At 50.7% G+C, this 19047-nt stretch overlaps 1 protein-coding gene and 3 pseudogenes across 1 annotated transcript in view; 2 read left to right on the forward strand and 2 right to left on the reverse strand.

Annotated features, from left to right (window-relative positions):
- Positions 1-19047, reverse strand: part of LOC142403600 (scavenger receptor cysteine-rich type 1 protein M130-like) — a 96797-nt gene that overhangs the window by 61226 nt on the left and 16524 nt on the right. The window lies entirely within an intron of this gene.
- LOC142403555 (olfactory receptor 14C36-like) lies at positions 2937-3902 on the forward strand (annotated as a pseudogene).
- On the reverse strand, positions 9137-10114 carry LOC142403637 (olfactory receptor 6E1-like; annotated as a pseudogene).
- Positions 17726-18684, forward strand: LOC142403556 (olfactory receptor 9G19-like; annotated as a pseudogene).

Here is a 19047-nt window from a genome sequence, read left to right on the forward strand (position 1 = left end):
GCCAGCTGATGGAAAAGACAGAGAAACGCAGCTCTCCCTATGACACAGGACACTATTTGGTCAGGAGGCAGTGTAGGCTGCCAGAAGATAGTAAATAGGGGCAGGTGCAGCTATCTTGCACATGCCTTGGGCAACCTCTGGTACCTCAAACCTCACCAGATATTTCATCTAAACAGCCACCTCCTGCCCTACCTCTTCATCATTTACCACGGGAGCTGAGACAAGGACCTCACATGCAGGTGCCTCTTTAACGCAGGCCTCAACTGAGGCAAGAGGAATGCCGCCTTCTGTGGGTTTGTGACAGGCATGGGAGGGAGCTGGGTCCCCCTCCAGCGCTAACAATAGAAACGCAGGCTGAGATGCCTCGATTGACTCAGCTGAATCCCTTCCCTCAGCAGGAGTAAAGAAGATCCCTGCCTGTCATTGTCTGGCTGTCCTGCCGAATAAGAAGACAAAAAAGGTGATTTTTAGACCTAACTCTGTCTCCGAGAGGAGCAATGCCACTGCAGGAAAGAAGTGTCTCTCTGCAGCTGAGGGAGGGAACATGCAGCCTCTTTCACAGCAGGTTCCCCTGGAGCCCCAGGGACACCTGGAGGGAGCCCAGAGGGGCAGAGGAAGTGCTGCCTTGGGCTGCTCCTCTGCTGCTCAGCTGGGCCGGGCTCCTGGGATGCAGGGAGCTCATGGCAAGCGGGCAGCACTGCAGAGAGACAGCTCTGCCCAGGAGCGGCTCCTCCAGAAAGTGCAGCAGGGCTGAGGGCAGTGTCTGCAGGCACCGAGGGGAGACGAGTGCGCCAGAGAGATCTTAAAGGCAGTGTGGGGTGGGAGGACAGAGCTGAGCTTGTTCACAGAGAAATCTTCACAGCATGTGACACAGTAAGTCTCTGGCAGCAGGGCAATGCAGATGAGTCTTGCAGAGCTGGCACATCCCATGACTGATAGACCTGTGAGGATGTCTCTTGGCTTCTCTGGGGTGAAGAAGGAGGACGTAGTCCAGAGCAGGGCTTCCCCGTTGCACTGTCAGAAGGTTCTCCCGGGGATGGCTGCAGGGGTGTGAAGCCGGGTGTGCAGGCAGGGCTGCCCAGGGCTCTCCTTCAGAGCAGGGTCCCTGTGCCCCAGGGGGCTGTGTGCCAGGGCAGGGACCCTGCTGCCTGCCCGGGTCCGCACTCAGCATGCCTGGGGAGCTCCCCATGGCGCTGCGGGGGGAAGCTCTGTGTGGAAGGAGCAACTCCTGGCAGGGCAGGCAGGGTCCTGCTGTTGAGAGGGTGCTGCATGGACCAGGGCTGCTCACAGCTCCAGGTTACCCCCAGGGCATTTCCAAGGGGACTTTTCCAGAGAAAGGTCAAAATGGGGATTGCATTATATGGAAGGATTCAGTGCTTTGTGTTTTCTCTTCTTGGTTGGCTGGGTGGGCAGTGGGAGATGGAAATTGATTTCTCCACTCTAGAGAAGACCCCCGTTCTAACTAGGACTTCTCTGAGTGTCTCGTGAGCTCCTGTATATACAAAGATGTCCCTGGTCAGTGCCTTGCTGCCAGGAGGTTTCTGCAGGGCAGAGCAGAGAACACAGTGGGTGGGATGGGGTCTGTGAGCACAGACAGGGAGGACACATGGGGACAGAGAAGCAGCTCCCAGCAGAGCCAGCTCCAGGCAGCAGAGTCATGGGCAGGCAGGGAGAGGGAGCTGCTGCCAGCAATGCCATGGGAGGGGCTTTTGGGCACCTCCCTGACATCCCCTGCAGCACAAACACTTTCCTGGAGCACCCCCCTGCTCTCCTCTCCCATCCAGCACAGCTTCTGCACCCAGGGTCTTGGGGTTTCAGGCTGAGTCTTGTTCTTGGCAGCCTGACACCTGATAAGGAGAAACACCTGAGGGCCTGTTTGTCTGTCCCTGTCCTTCCTCCCTTGGCAGGAGCATTGGGGCATTTCTCTGTGTTTACCTTCCTGTCCTTGCTGCTTTTGTCCCCACCTTACCTGGGGGCTCTGGGCAGTGCAGTGTGTGGGGCTGGCAATGAGCTGACCCTCACTTCAGGGCACCCCATCCTCAGGATTTTTGACTATTTTCTGGGGGTCCTGCTGGGCTGCAGGCTGCCTCCCCACAAGGGCACAGCTCTCCCATGGCATCTCTGTGCCCCAGAGAGGAGGGAGCCCCATGGAGAAGAATATTCAGTGCTAAGGCCATGGCAATGCTGCTCATCATCTCTATGTGGGCAGCTGCAATGAGCCCTGTGTGTCCCTGGCTGGGAGGGGGGAGCTGAGATCCTTCTCAGGTACGATGAGATGGCAGGGAGGGCTTTGGAGATCTGCACTCGGAAACTGGATTCCTCTGCTCTCAGCAGTGTCCAGTTTCTCCTAAGGGGATCATCGGGGTGTGATCATCCTCCTGCGCAAAGAGCTGCAAGGAAAGGGCAGCTGAGACCAGGGCTGATGGAGAGAGCAGCTCTCCATAGCCTGCACTAAGGGACAGTCCCTTTGCCTGTCAGCACCCACACGGTTTCACTTGGAGTGCAAGAGGAATGCCAAGGCTTTCTGCCTTAAAAACACTCCTCAGTTGTGGTGAGGCAACTAGAACAAAATACACAAACCAAAATCCCCACAGCTCTGCTCTGCTCTCAGGTGAAATGGGAGCAACAATGCTGCAAAGCTCATTGGTATCAAAGGCGGATTTAGTCCGAGATGGCCCTGTGTTCCTGTTTACCTTTTGCTGTGGGGCAGGACCGACACTTCAAGAGTCCACAGCAGAGCTCCCTGCTCCCAATGGCACCCTCTGCCAACACCACGCAGAGCTCATAAAAGGGACGTGACAAAGGTCTACCTGAAAGGGGCAAGGAAGTCTGGGGGGTTTCCATGAGAACTGGAATAGGTTTTGCTCAGAGAACTCTGCCTTAACTTCTCACTGCCTTTTCCTCCTTGGACAGGTGCCCATGCCCAGAAGTAGCAAATGTCCAATGCCAGCTCCATCACTGAATTCCTCCTCCTGGCATTTGCAGACACACGGGAGCTGCAGCTCTTGCACTTCTGGCTCTTCCTGGGCATCTACCTGGCTGTCCTCCTGGGCAACGGCCTCATCATCACCACGGTAGCCTGTGACCACCACCTCCACACCCCCATGTACTTCTTCCTTCTCAACCTCTCCCTCCTTGACCTGGGCTCCATCTCCATCATTCTCCCCAAATCCATGGCCAATTCCCTGTGGGACACCAGGGCTATCTCCTACAGGGGATGTGCTGCCCAGGTCTTTCTGTTTGTGTTTTTCATTTCAGCAGAGTATTTTCTTCTCACTGTCATGGCCTACGACCGCTATGTTGCCATCTGCAAGCCCCTGCACTACGGGACCCTCATGGGCAGCAGAGCTTGTGTCCACATGGCAGCAGCTGCCTGGGCCGGTGGTTTTCTCTATACTGTGCTGCACACTGCCAATACCTTTTCAATACCTTTCTGCCAAGGCAATTCCCTGGACCAGTTCTTCTGTGAACTTCCCCAGATCGTCATGCTCTCCTGCTCAGATGTCTACCTCAGGGAATTTCGACTTCTTGTGTTCAGTGGTTTTGTCTTTTTGGGGTGTTTTGTTTTCATTGTGCTGTCCTATGTGCAGATCTTCAGGGCTGTGCTGAGGATCCCCTCTGAGTAGGGACGGCACAAAGCCTTTTCCATGTGCCTCCCGCACCTGGCTGTGGTCTCTCTGTTTTTGATCACTGCCTTGTTTGCCTGCCTGAAGCCTCCCTCCATGTCCTCCCCATCCCTGAATCTAGTGGTTGCTGGTCTGTACTCGATGGTGCCTCCAGCAGTCAACCCCCTCATCTACAGCATGAGGAACCAGGAGCTCAAGGTAGCAGTCTGGAAACTGATGACTGAATGTTTTCCAAAAACTATAGTGTGTCCATCTTCTTCAATGCATGACTCATAATGTCACTCAGTACAGGCCCAGCTTTTCTTTATTAGTTTCTGTGGTTGTCCTTCTTGCTGGGTGGGCTTTTTTATTTTCTTGCTTTTTTCACTTGTGATAATGTTGTCCACAAAGAGATATGGACACTCCACTTCTGCTTCATTATCTACCTCACTAGTGTGACCCAGCAACTGTGTAAATAAGGAGCTATACTCCTTCTCTAATTGAACAAAATAAATGTACTTGCATTGTCTGGTCTGTCTGAGACCCAAGCAAGTAAAACAGAACCAAATGTTTTTCCTCATTGGTTCCCTCCCAAGTTAGAGGGGAAAAGAAGGACCTAAAAGCTTCCTTGGAGACAGGGCAATGGGGCAATCATGGAGTCCCCCCTACCTGGAAGGGAGAATGTTCCCAGCCCTTAGACAAATCTCTTCCTCCTCTCTCTCATGACCTGCATGGTGTTTGTGCTTGGGAAAACTCTCATCATCATGGTGGTGGTGGCAAACCGGCATCTGTACACTCAAATGAGCTGCTTCTTGGGGCATTTGTCTTCCCTGGAGACCTTCTACAGATCCAGCACCCTGCCCCAGGTGATGGCCCACTTCATGACTGGGGACAGCACCATCTCTGCTCATCACTTTGTTAGTACTGTTTCCTGCACATTTGGCATGTACGGAGGGTTTACTACTGGTGACCACATCCTATGATGGGTAGCGGGCTGTGTGCCACCCCCTGCTCTCTACAAGACTCATGAACGGGGACATCTGTCTCCAGAGGACAGCTGCACCTTGGCTAGGGGGATTTCTGGCAACTACAGTAATCATTTCAGTCATGTCCCAGAGAGAGTTCTGTGGCCCCACTGGAGTGGACCACTTCTTCTGTGAATTCACCCCATTGCTGGAGCTCTCACACAGTGATACCGTGACACTCATGCTCTTGCCTTTTAGAACATGCTTTTTAGATCCCGTCCTCCCCTTCCTGTTCACATGGGCATCCTGTGCATGCATCAGAGCTGCAGTGCTGGGGCAGATCTCCCATCCAGTATGCGCAGGCAGAAGGCCTTCTCCACCTGCTCCTCTCAGCCCACTAGTGCCACTGTTTTCTATGACACCCTCATCCTTGGGTGTGTGTTGCCCAGAACAGCCGTCCTGAGAGAGTTTGACAAAGCCCTTTTTCTACACCATCCTCAGGCCCCTGCTCAATCCCCTCATCTACAGCCCGTGGATTAGAAAGGTTGGGGGAGTGGACACTGAGAAAAACACTCAGGAAAGCTGTGAGCTGCACTGAGAGCCTATGGCAGCTGTGGGCCTGCAGGAAGAAATCACTTCTGGTTCTCTTTTGAACCAGCCCAGAGGACCTGGACTGGCATGTGCTGTGTCCTGGGCACTCCCCTGGAAGCATGGGACATGGAGAGGCTTTTGGTGTGGGCAGAGGCAGAGAGGTAGGTGCTGGTGGAGCTGGCTGGTGTCGTCGTGAGACCTCTTTCCAAAAAACATTTTGGAAAAGCCAGAGAGATCAGAGAGGTTCCAATGTCCTCAGAAAAGGCAAATATCAAACCTGTCTTCAAGAAGGGCAAGAAGGAGGACTTCGAGACTGACAGGCTGGTCAGCTTCCCCTCAGTCCCTGGGAAGGTGATGGGGCAAGTCCTCCTGCAGCCATCTCCAGGCACTTGAAGGACAAGAAAGAGGTTGCTGAACCCATGTGGGAGGTGAAAGACGGACATGTTGTGTGCCTGGACTTTTGCAAGTCCTTGGATGTGATCTCCCGTAGTCTCCTTAGAGCAGGCTGTTGGCATCTGGACTGAAGAAGTGGATCATGTCGTGGGTGGGAAGTTGGCTGGACTATCAGGAACAACTGCCATTAGTGGTACAAAGTCCTCCGAGGAGCCAGATACTAGCAGCATCCCTCAGGGATCAGCAAAATCTCATAAACAATCATCCAAAGCCTAGCAACCCTGGAAATTAAGACTTTTTCAGCTGTTACATAGAGTTCTTTTTCTGCACAGGTTTCAACTTTTTTCTAAAATTGACATTCTGGGCTTGAGTCAGTTGTTCACACAGAGGTGGCCATTGCATCCAAGATACCCTGGGGTAACTGAAGCACCTGTGTGGGAAAGGTAACCCAGGAACCCTTCTGGTGATGAGCTGGTTTGCAGGCAGGGTACCTCTGGCAGGGCGCAGGGCATCGCCTTCCTCCAGCGCTGCTGGGTGGGCTGTGAAGAGGCTGTGAAGAGGACTTTCAAGCACAGCAGCACAATGTGTCCCCTTGGATGCTGGCTGTGAGGTCACTTCTGTGTGGTCAGCAGTGGGGAGAGAGATACTGTCAGGTCAGGAAGGTCATGCAAAAGCTGCCCCCAACAAGATGACACATTTGGGGAGGTGAGGAGGAGCCTGGGCAAGAGAAATGGGAGATTTGGGTGAGGGAAGAGAGGCTTGGCCAACAGACACAAAAGGTTTGTAGAGGTCAAATGGCTTATAGTGATGTTGCTGTGAAAACACAGACTGTGAAAACATTCATGTTAAGCCCTTACACTATCTCTAACCAGTAACCTTCAGCCCTAACACGACCCCTAAATGCTACTCCTGCCCCTGACAGTAATCCACTGTCACTAACCTACCTGAGGTTAGGCTATCCCTAACCTAAAACCTTACGACTAAGCCAAATCCCAAACCCATAGTCCCTTATCCTTACTCTTATCCTCTTACTCACCCTAGCCTTTAACCTTAGCATTAAGATCCTAGCCTTAATCTTAGCCCTGAGCCCAGCCCTAAACAAAACTCTAACCCACAAAGCTTGCCCACACCTTAAACACTACCAGACACCCTCACCACACCACCAAACCTTCCCCCTAGGCCTTTGCCTAACCCCTAAGCCTGAAAGGTGAGCTCTAAACCCAAAGCCCTAACCTGAACACCTAACCCCTGAAGCCCTCTTTCCCACGCTCTGACCCACTCATCACCGTCCCCTCTCCTCACCCTTACTTAAGCTGTTTGGCCCCTTGGGGCAGGGCAGGGATCGTGAGGTCTCGGAGCAGTCGCATGGTGTCGGAAGAGGAATGTGAGGTGACCTGTATCTGACCAGCTCATAGGCCACAAGGAGGAGATGGGTGGGAATGCTATGGTGTGGTCAGCTGTGCTTCAGGGTCTCATGGCACAGCAGGAGGCATGTGGCTGTGAAGGTGGCTGTGAGGTCACTTCTGTCTTTGGAGTTGATAGGCCAGCAGCAGGAACATGGCTGGGAAAGGGACTGTGAGGTCACTTCTTTCGGAAGCAGCTGGTAGCTCAGGCCTCGACTCATGGCTGGAATATGTGCTTTTAGGCTCACATTTGCCAGCAGCCCTGATAAGGCAGCAGAAGGCACCTGGTTGGCACACTGATTATGAGATCCCCTCTGCTGAAGTTCCTGGGCGCTGTGCAGTTGAACATGTGTATCCATGACCCAGAGGAGGCAACTCTCACCATGTTTAATGTGAACAAATGCCGGACTCTGCCCCTAGGACAAAATAATGCTGGGCACAGCTATAGACTGGGAGAGGAGTGGCTGGAGAGCAGCCCTGCAGCAAGGGCTCTGGGGGTGCTGGTTGACAGCAGGCTCAGTAGCAGTCAGCAGTGTGCCCTGGCAGCCAAGAGGGCAAACCGCATCCTGGGGTGCATCAGACACAGCATGGCCAGCCGGCCAAAAGAGGGGATTATCCTGCTGCATTTAGCAATGGTGCAGACTCACTGTGAGTACTGTGTGCAGTTCTGGGCCCCACAATTTAAGCAGGATGCAAGGTACTCAAATGAGTCCAGAGGAGGGCAACAAAGCTGGTGAAAGGGTGGAAGGAATGTCCTGTGAGGAGCGGCTGAGGACACTGGGCTTGTCTAGTTTGGAGAACAGGAGGCTGAGGGGCAACCTCCTTGCTCTCTACAGCTTCTTGGGGAGGGGAAGTGGAGAGGGAGGTGCTGATCTCTGATCCCTGGTATCCACTGACAGGCCATGGGGGAATGGTTCAAAGCTGCGCCAGGGGAGGTTTAGACTGGAGATTAGGAAGCATTGCTTTACCAAGAGGGTGGTCAAACATTGGAACAGGCTTCCTAGAGAGGTGGTTGATGCCCCATGCATGTCACTGTTTAAAGAGGCATTTGGACAATGCCCTTAATAACATGATTTATCTTTTGCTCAGACCTGAAGCGGTCAGGTATTTGGACTAGAAGATCATTGTAGGTCCCTTCCAACTGAACCATTCTATTCTATTCTATTCTATTCTATTCTATTCTATTCTATTCTATTCTATTCTATTCTATTCTATTCTATTCTATTCTATTCCATTCCATTCCATTCTATTCTATTCTATTCTATTCTCTGTAGCTGTACAAGGTGGATCCCTCCAGCAGCTGGGCTCAGACACTCAGTCTCCTCAGTCGCTGCCCCTGGATACCAGCCTCCCCAGTTGCAGGCACCTGGACATATGAGCCCCTGAGGCCGCAGCCCCATTCCAGGTGCTAGTACAGAACACCCCAGTCACACACACACCCCCTTCCACACACACTCCAGTCTCTCAGGTGCTGGCACTATTGACATAGGGGCTGTCTGATCCCCTGCTCCAATTGCTGCACTCACACCCCTGTGCTCACATGTTCATGCAGAAAAGGGATTGCCTCACACAGGAAAGAGTTAGAAATTAAGTTTAATGAGAAGACAGGACAGACGGCACTGGTCGGGGTCCTCCCCTAAACTTCCATAATAAGTCCCGTGCAATCCAAAAATGCTCTTCCCTGCATCCCATAATGTGTCCTACACCCCTAGGCAACAATGCCCTTAGTGCAAATGCTGATCCCGAGAGCTGCTCTCAGGGACTCATCTTGATGGGTTTCACACCTGGACAACGGGGCTGATGGCTCTCCCAGGGCAGCCCTGGAAGGAGCTGGGACAAGGTCTTCATTCCTCAGGAGCCTGTAATTTGGGGTCCCACCTGCCACTGTGCCTCTGTGCTCTTCTGGGTTTGTGGGGATGGGCTCTTGATGAGCTGCTGGCTCTCCTGTGATGGGTCTGGGAGCAGCTGGGGCAGGGTATTAACTGACTTACTCCTCCTGCCATTGTTAGTGCCTTCTTGGTGTGTGCAGATGAGCTTCTTATCACTTAACCAAAAAACAATCCAACAAGAACATCAATCTCCTGAGGCTTCTGTATTTGCAGGTTACATACATATGCATTGGTGTTATTTAACATATGATAGCAGCTCATGGGAATTGCTGTCCAGAAATGCATCATGATTAGGGGAAAAGCCGTGTTGTTGCAACGGCTTCGTTCAGGGCCAGTATCACAGTCTTGTTTCTAAGACTGTAGATGAACGGATTTAAGAATGGGTACAGGACAGTGTTCAGCAAAGCTACAATTCTGTTTGTCTCCAAGGAAACATCCTCGGAAGGACGCACATAGGGAGCAATGCAGCTCCCATATGCAATGGCCAAGGTGGTGAGATGGGAAGAACATGTAGTAAAAGCTTTTTTTCCTCCCAGAGGCTGCTGGCAGGTGTAGAATACAGAAAAGGATGCCCATGTAAAATGCCAGAGTGAAACATAGGGAACCCAGTATGAGACATGATAATAAAACAGACTCTATTTTCCACAGCAAGCTGGTGTCAGAGCAGGACAGGTTGAATAAGGGGGAGTTGTCACCAAAAAAATGGTGGATCTCGTTCGAGCCACAGAAAGTCAGCTTGTAGAGGAGGACCAGATGCTAACTCAAGACTGTGATGCCTATGACCCAAGCAGCAATGACCAGGTGGACGCAGAGCTGAAGCTTCATGATGGCAGCATAACGCAAAGGCTGGCAGATGGCAACATAACGGTCAAAGGACATGACAACAAGTAGAACCAACTCGGTACAGCCCAGGGCAAAATAGAAACAGGATTGGGCAAGCAGCTGCTTAGTGAGATGGTTCTCCTACCAGAACCCAGGATCACAAACAATTTGATGCTTGTGGAGGATGTAAACCAGATTTCCAGGAAGGCCAGATTGCTGATGAAAAAGTACATGGGGGTTTGCAGGCGGTGATACACACACACGAGGAAAATGATGGTTGCCTTCCCCATCACTGTTGTCAGGTATAGGAGCAGAAGGACCAGAGAGATAAATAGCTGTAGTCTTTGATCAAGCCCTGAGAAACCCGCTAGGATGAACTCAGTCACTGCAGTTTCATTTTCTGCTCCCATGCTGAATTTCAGTTCATCCTGCCAAGACAGGAGCATGGCAAAAAACAAGTGTGATGATTTCACAGTCTGCATGAAAAGTTCTTCCTTCTCTGCTTCTTTCCTTTCTTGCAGTCTTCCTAGCTAACACAAACATAGTCCTTCAAGCAGTTCTCACACCCTGATTGTTCTGTTTGACATTTCAGTTAGAGTCCTCAGGGAATTTGTTGTCTTCTTTCTACCTTTTTCAAACACTCACAGAGGATTCTTTCTCCAGAAGAGAAGATTGTAAAGAGGCTGTTAGCTATATGATCCCATTCTGGGAAATTCCAAATTCACTCAGACCTCTTGCAAACATCTGTCACACCTAAGTGCCAAACTCATCTCTTCTATTGCACAAATGCTAAACCATCAAATCAAATCAAATCAAATCAATCAGTATGTTGAAAGCTATTCTTTCTGCTTTTCAGTACTTGCCTTTTTGGACGAGGAATCCCTGAGAATCTGTTCATTTCAAAAGAAGTAATATCAAGGATCTCTTTTGCAATGCCCTGCTTTCTTCCACAGCTTCTTGCTCTCTGCTTCTTCGGGAAAGGGGGAGGGGGTGGACTAGGGACCAAGTATAACTCGTCTTCTTTAGTACTCTAAATAATGACTGAAATTCATTATGATTCCACACAGTCTGGCACACAGACTCTCTCATCTGACATCCATCTGCACTGAAATGCCCTTGTTTCCAAACAGTTGCTCATTGCTATTACTATCCAATGTCCTGACCTAAATGGAGAGCAAGAGAAGAGTGTCTGGAAGAGGTTTGCAACCTTTCTTTGGCATGCCAGACATAGGTTGGGAGGAACCAGCCTCTAGCGTTTTCTCTTGTCTAGGGCAGCGCTCCATGTTTGCCTTGACATTGTAGCTTGGGGCTCAGGCTAGTCTTAGATCCCAAGTGCCTGGCTTGTTCTTTGCCTCTAGTCCGGTGTAGGGGAACCTCTGCACTGGGTTCATGTGGGAAACTTGCTGAGATTAAACCACTGGCTGTATTTGAGCAAAAGCTCAAGCTCAGTCACCTACAGCGGTAGGACTGTAGTGAATCAGTGAATCAGAGGTGACAGTCCCAGTTTCCATTTTCTGGGTCCATTCAAAGACTCAAAGGGTTCAAAGACTCTTACTCTGTTGGGTGACACCTAAATCATGTACAATTGTTCTTCTCCTCAATGCACACTCCTAGGGGAACCTGCAAATTTGCAGGCAGCTTACAAAAAAGCAGCTTCTCTTCAGGCCCCGCATCATCAAACGTTCAGCTAGCATATGCAATAGTGAGTGAAGAGATATAGGACATGCAGGTGAAGGATATCCAGGTGAAGAAGGCCTTATGGTGCCTTTGCACAGAGGGTATCCTCAGGATGGTGCATCTAATGTAGGCATAAACCACAGTAGTCAGCATGAAGGAGCTCAGCAATGCAGCAGAGGAGACAGCAACGCTCATGTTTCATAGTAGCTGGTACCCATGCGGGCTGCTCTCAGCAAAGGGATGACGCCGCAGAAGCAGCAGTGTCTACATTGGGCTCCGAGGGCCTAATGGCATACAAGATGGTGGGGCTGAGCATGGCTAGAGATGCCATTCCCCAACAGGTAAACATGTGCATGGAGCACAACCAGGAGTTCGTAAGGACAGAGTAGTGTGAGTGGTTGCAAATGGCCTTGCAGCAATCAAAACATATCACAACACATAGGTTAAACTCAGCTGTGCGCAGGAAGACAGAGAAGAAGGTCTGGGACTTGTAAGCAGCCGCAGAGATATCTTTATCTCCAAGCGAGGCTGACAAACATGTTAGGGGGAATGACCAAAGTGAACCAAACATCCAAGAAGGAGAAGGTGCTGAGGAAGGGATACCTGGGTGTGTGGTACTAGTGGTGGAACCAAACGATGGCAATGGTGACTGCATTCTGCATGACAGCGAGCAGATCAATCACCAGCAGCAGTGTGAAAAGGAGGATTTTCAACTCTTGAATGACTGAAAAGGCCTTCAGGAAAAACGTTCTTGCTGTGAAAAATCGTTCTGGCTTGCACCAGATACAGTGTGGCCAGCAGGACTAGGGAAGTGATCATCATTTTGTACTTGGCGCGGGTGAGTCCACACCTTGAATACTGTGTTCGCTTTTGGGCCCCTCACTACAAGAAAGACATTGAGGTGCTGGAGCATGTCCAAAGAAGAGCAACGAAGCTAGTGAAGGATCTAGAGCACAAGCGTGACGACGAGCGGCTGAGGGAACTGGGGTTCCTTAGTCTGGAGAAAAGGAGGCTGAGGGGAGACCTTCTCGCTCTCTACAGCTACCTGAAGGCAGGTTGTAGTGAGGTAGGTCTCATTCTCTTCTCCCAAGTAACAAGTGACAGGAGAAGAGGAAATGGCCTCAAGTTGTGCCTCAATGTCTTCCTTGTAGTGAGGGAATCCTCGTAGGCCAGATGAGACCCAGGAGACATAGTAGTTATGCACCATGAGCAGCATGGCCTGAGGAGCAGGGTCTCCTCCCTGTAATGGATGTGGACAGTAAATACCACACTTCCTTAGGTGGATAAGGATCCCCTAAATAACGATCCACCTCTCTGGCACTTGAGCTGGTTGAATAATGGATTTTATTATTTTTTTAGTCACTGAGTTGAAAATGCAGATAAATATAGAAAAGAAGCATCCAAGTTCACTTCCAGGACTTTGTTAAATGAACAAAGAACTATTCTGATCCAGTTCAAACCAATTCTTTCTTTTGTACAGCCAGGAGGCTACTACATGTTCTGTGGGTTGCCAGTGAACCGAAGACAAAACCCCTTTCAGTCAGCTCAGACAAATTTTACCTTGAAAGGACGTCCTTCTTGGGATTTATGAGACTGACTCATTGCAAATGGCTTCTGTGGAGATATTTACAGCTACCTGAGATGAACCTCTCCCAGATCACCTTTTCTGAGCCACTCCTCTTGCTTCTTTCTGCTACCCATAGGAAAAGAAAAATTTCCCTTTTGTGATTCATCATGTCCTAAGTTGGGTGACTCTATGCTCACCACTTAACGGATCTCTCTCCACTGACCACAGAAAAGGGCCTCACATCAGATGCTGAATCAGAGATCAGATGTGAGCTTACATCTTAATATACTTTCAGTTCAGACCTGAGATTTTGACCTTAGACTATTGCTTTCAGATTCATCTGATAAGTCACCTGCTTTCTATTCTTTTTTCCATTGGCCAAAAGGACCATGTGTTCATCTGGAGGAAGAAAGATGGTCCCTGGAGAGAAACAGATGATTGGAGAGTGATTTCAGCTGTCCACATGAAGTGGGATGAGTTATACTTCCTGAATACCTTTGGGGGTACCGTGGGGGTATTTTCTTCCTGCTGAATCAGAAGTGAGGGTAGAGGATGAGGTCAGGAGCAGGTGTTGTAATAAAGATGTCTGTAGCTGGACAGAAGAGAACTCCTCTATCAGGGAGCAGCAAGAGCAGCGCTGCTCCCTACAGGAAGGAGAGCTGGAAGCTGAGGGAGACACCATGGCTGGCAGCACAGGTGCCTCTCCAGCCAGGCCCCAGCCCCACAGTATCTCAGCAAGGCAAGCAGGACAGGCCTGGGGATGGTGGCCTGCAGTGAAGCCAGGAAGTCAATCCATTAATTAGGATGAGGTTCAGGTACAGCGATCGCCAAGCAGGTCCATAGTGATATGGCAGTGCCAAGGTCAAGCCAGGAAGTCAGTCTGCAGTTGAGGCCCAGATCAAAGGGCTCTGTGGCCAGATGAGAGCATGGGCATGGGCATGGACATGGGCATGGGCATGAGCATGGGCATGGGCATGGGAGAGTCAGAGGCTGATCTGGAGACCAGCACTCCTACAGCACAGGATAAGGTTGGGACTTAAGGCCTAGAGCTCCTAGGCCATGACTGTGGATGAAGGCATCAGCTGAGGCTGATCAGGGTGATTGAGGTTAATTAATTCCCTCAGGCCTCTGACAACCCCCAAACTTCAAGAGCAGTTGAACTGAGTCCATGAAGCTAAGCAGAGAAGTAGGCCTGAGGGGAGATAAAAGAGAAGGATTTCCTGATGTTTGTTTTGCTGAAGACTTGGAAGAAGACAAGCCACTTTTGACCCCCTGGGTAGCCAGTGTCAGCTCAGTCTGCAGGCCTGGAGAAAGAGTCTCTCTGACCATTCTGGTCCTCAGAAGTCCTTGTCTCCAACCTGGGACATTATGGCCTGGATGGTATACAAGACTGGATGAAAACCTGGCTGGATTAGTGCTCCCAAAGGGTAATGGGGAATAGTCCACACTCTACCCAAAGGCCAGCTACAAACAGAACTCTCTGGGAGTCTGCTCTGAGGCCTCTCCTGGTTACTAGCTTTACCAATGACCTGAGAAGCATACGAGATGGACCTCCTCCAGTTTTTGGAAGACACAAAACCAGAGGGCTGCAGTCAATTTGTTCAACAGGCAGACTGCCAGTTCCAGGGAGCTAGACAGCAATGCCAATTCCTTTGGCATTGGAGGACTGGACCAAAAAGAAATGTCCCCATCCATCCTGACAGAAAGAAATGTGGCACAGACTAATGCTCTAGAATGGTGATAGATAGAGCAGATGGAGTGACTGGGTAGCAACTCTGCTGACAAGGATCTGCAGACCTTGGTGAACAGTAGGTCAGCCTGGATTAAGCAGTGAGTCCTGACAGCGCAGAAGGCTAACAGCACTTGGCGTTGTATCAACAGGAGAGTAGGCAATAGACAGGCTCATTAGACCGGCACTCATCCGATCACATCTGGAATACTGCACTCGGCACCCCACCACCCCGTACAAGACAGACACATACAAGCCCTCATGAACTCAGCAGAGACCACTAGATGGTCAGGGGCACAGTGCACCTGAGCTGTGAGGACAAGGTGAGGCAAGTGGCTCTTGTTTAGCTTGATGAAGAGACAGCTTAAAGAGAATGTCCTAGCAGCCTTCCAGAACCTAAGAGGAGGTTACTGGAAAGGCAGAGCTGCTGGGCTCTTTACAGAGGTGCATGGCAGAAAGACAAAAGACATGGCCATAACCTGAAAGAGGGGAGAGGCTGACCTGGAACAGCAAGAACATTGACCGTGAGGACAGACAGACCTTGGACAAGGTTGCCCAGGCAGGCTATGGAATGTCCATCCTTTGAGGTTTTCAAGATCCCACTGGACACAGCACTCACCTCCAATTCTGACTTCACTGGAGACCCATGCTCTAGGCAGTTGCTTACCCCAAATGACGTCCCAGGGTCCCTCTCTCCCTTTGCATTCAGTGGAGAGACCAGGGAGTCTACGTGTCATGAGGTACAAGTCAACAGAGCTGAGAGGTATCATGGCCTCTTGCTCCCCTTGCCCTAAAGCCAGAGCAAAGGAGAACCCTGTGCAGCATTCTTTAAGAGGGTGGAATCCCAACTGGCAGTCTAGATCAGTAGCTGATCTCCCTTTAGCCCCCAGCAAGTTAGGCACCTTTGCCCCTGGGAGAGGTTTGGTTTTCCTCTCTCCTCAACGGGCAGAGCCTGGCACCCCTGAGGGTGATTCATCCTGTCCCACATTGCCAGTCTCCTCAGCTTGGAGGAAATGCCTCCTTTCTCCCCACTGGCCATTCCTGGAGTCTGGAAGGAGCAGCTGTGGCACATATCTCATTGGAGTTCTGCTCCAGGAGTGTGAAGAGCTCATGGCTCCTTCCCCTGCCTCATTTCCCCTCTTCCTAAGAGCACAGAGGTCCAGGGGAGGGCAGCTCAGGGCTTCCATCCCCACAGGGTTTCAGTTGCGCAGTGCTCACTTTCTGTGACAAAAACAGAACTCTGAGCTGCAGCAGGAACCTTCAGGAGACTCTTCTATAAACCCAGCAGGCACTGCAGAGCTGGAGACATTCAGGTGCTGCTGAAGACTCAAAGGAAAGGTTATCACATCATGCTGGGGATTACAGGTAGGTGCTGGATTTGCTGAGGCGGGTGGGCTTAACGTGCCAGTGGCTCTTTGCACAGTGGCAACTATGAATTGAGACCATGTGGCTTGGTACAGTCCTGTCCTGCATGTCTTCTCATTCCAGCTCACTCTTTCCTCTAGAGACCCTCCCTGTGTCCGTGACACTGCTGAACAGAGATACCGGCAGCGTGGTTGTCACTACAGTCAGAGCTGTGGGGCATAAGCTGGTGGGCACTCACACACCTCAGTGGACGTGAAGAGGTTGGGGCAGAGTGTATGGGGCCAGTGTGCCAATACATATCCCTTATTTTCTTAGCTCTCTGAATCTGTCTCTGTCTCTTTCTCCATCTTGCTTGTATCATAGGGATGAATCTCAATCCCTCAGCTATCTCACAGATGTCTCTTAGCCATCAACGTGGCATGTGATTTCCAGAGAGCAGTGAATCTGAGGCACCCTGCCCAAGGAAGCACCTTCAGTAATAAGGCATCCCAGTGTAGGTTGGGTGGATCACTCAGTAAAAGGGCTCCTCCATCCCAGGAACTCTCTGGGCTGCCTAGGTGCCTGCCTTGGCCATCTCCATGTTGCTGTAAAAGGTATCAAGTTTGAGAGAGGGAATCATCGGGACAGTGTTTTGTCTGAGCCGAGTGTTATGAAAAACCAAAGAGGAGGTGTGGGCAAAGTGCTCTCTCTTTCAGCCACGGATGTTCCCTGGGCAGGCAAGCAGGCATGTATCAGGCATTTAGTGGAACCCTGTGCTTGATCATGATCCTGCCCTGCCTCAGCCCCCACTTGCCCTCGGGACACAACTCTGTCTTCATTGCAGTGCTGAATATGGAGCCCTGAGAACTGAGATGGGAATACTGAGGTCCAGGTGCTGTGCTGCTGCAGGGAAGCAGCCCAAATGCATTCAGAAATTGAAGGAGAGCAGGAAAAGATGTTCAGCCAGTGGTCATCACCCCTGTCCTTTTTGCCTCCTCCTCATGCAACATCGCTTTTCCTCATTTGGCTTAAACAACTCAGTCACCTCTTCTCTGGAATTTGTTTTTCCCTGCCCTTCCCTCCCAAGTTCACATCTGCTTGTAAGTCTCCTGTCTAACAGACCCTTTGCAGTGCCTTCAACTACCAAGCTAGTAACTCCTGGCCACTCTTGCTCCGTGGAAAGAGATGCACTGCCAGGGACAGAATGGGCTCATCAGAAAGCAAATGCTTCAGGGAGTTGAGACCGCTAACCCTCTTTCGTGTCCATTCTTCCTCAGTGTGAAGAAAGAGTCTATGGCACGATGCGTTCCCCTAAAGGCTTTTTTGCATGATGGGGCTTTCCTGTCTGGCCCATCTTTCTGCTGCTGGAAAGCAGGACTTGTCTAACGCCTATGCTGGGTACTACTTGGAAGAACTTCAAGCGTCATCACCTAATGTGAGCAAATGAACCTTCTCTTTCATTCCACAGAAATAGGCACCTCATTGCGGCAAATCATGGCTCTAATCAGAGGAGGTTCTTCTAAGAAGAGTAGTTTGGCCCTCTCAGAGAAACTCTTCCTGCCCTTTCACAAGGAATGGAGCCCCTAAACCAAGTGTGAATTCAGGCAGATGAGGGAAAACCTCCATGTTGTCTCTGGCAGTTGCTGCTTCCCAGTTCCTTTTGCAACAAACACAGAAGCGCATGCCCTTCCTCAGGTTCCCTTCCTGCCAAGAGGGGAAAAGAAAGTCCTACCGTGCTTCATGGAGAAAGAGGAATGGGACAACCGGACATCACCAGTGGAGTTCCTCCTGCTGGCACTGCGTAATGTCCCCAAGCTTCAGATGCCTCTCTTTCTCCTCTCTCTCATCACCTACATGGGGACCATGTTTGTTAACATCCTCATTGTTGTGCTGCTGGTGGCAGATCAGCACCTTCACACTCCCATGTTGGTCTTCCTGGGGAATTTCTCCAGTGTGGAAATGTGCTGTACCTCCAGAATGCTGCCCAGGCTGCTGGCCAGCTTCCTAAGCAGGGACAGAGCCCTTTCTGCTCAAGGCTGCATGACACAGCTCTTTTTCTTTGGCAGTTTTGCAGGTACCGAGTGTTATCTGCTGGCCACCATGTCCTCTGATCGGTACTTGGCCATATGTCAACCCCTGCTCTACGCAAGCCTCATGAACTGGAAGCTCTGTCTCCAGCTGGTGGCTGGCTCTTGGCTAGCAGGATTACTGATGTCTACCATAGTCACCAGGCTATTTTTCAAGTCACAGTGCTGTGGTCCCAATGCAAGTGATCATTTCTTCTGTGATTTTGCCCCATTGCTAGAGCTTGCCTGCAGTGACAGCACCGTGCTGAGACTGGTTACTTTCATCATCTGCTTTCTGGATGTAGTCTTCCCATTTGTATTCACATTGGCATCCTATATCTGCATCATAGCTGCGATCCTGAGGATCCCAGCCACCACGGGGAGGCAGAAGGCCTTCTCCACCTGCTCCTCTCACCTCATCGTGGTGACTCTTTTCTATGGTACCCTCATTGTTGTCTAGATGATTCCCAGAACAGCCTCACTGAGGCAGCTCAAGAAAGTGCTCTCCTTTTTCTACACCATCCTCAACCCATGGTCAATCCACTCCTCTACAGCCTGCGGACCAGGGAAGTCAAGGGGGCTCTTGGAAATGCACTGAGAAAAACTGTGGCCTGCATCGAGAGCTCATACTAGTTGTGATCCACCAGGAATAATCAGGTTGTGGTTGTGTCAAGTGTGGACAACTCGTAAGTGCATATTTTGTGTGCCAGGCATATCTTTACAAGTGCAGAATCTTGGGAGTGTTTGGGGAATGAGAAGTGGGAGAAGAGCATTTGTGTCTTAAAGAAGGATAGGTCTGGTGTTGAAGAGTGTAACAACATTCCCTGCCTTTCTTCTTTCTTTCAAGTAGACACAACTGGGATGCTGCAAGCGGGAGCTGTTGAAATGCCACATCTGCCCAGGAGTGGGAGAAAACTTACTCTAGACATGCTGATTTCTCTTCCGTTACCCAGCCAAGCTGAGGGGTGGGATTGTTCCATGTCTGGGATTCCTTAG

This window comes from Mycteria americana, unplaced genomic scaffold, assembly GCF_035582795.1.
Source record: "Mycteria americana isolate JAX WOST 10 ecotype Jacksonville Zoo and Gardens unplaced genomic scaffold, USCA_MyAme_1.0 Scaffold_39, whole genome shotgun sequence".
NCBI lineage: Eukaryota > Metazoa > Chordata > Aves > Ciconiiformes > Ciconiidae > Mycteria > Mycteria americana.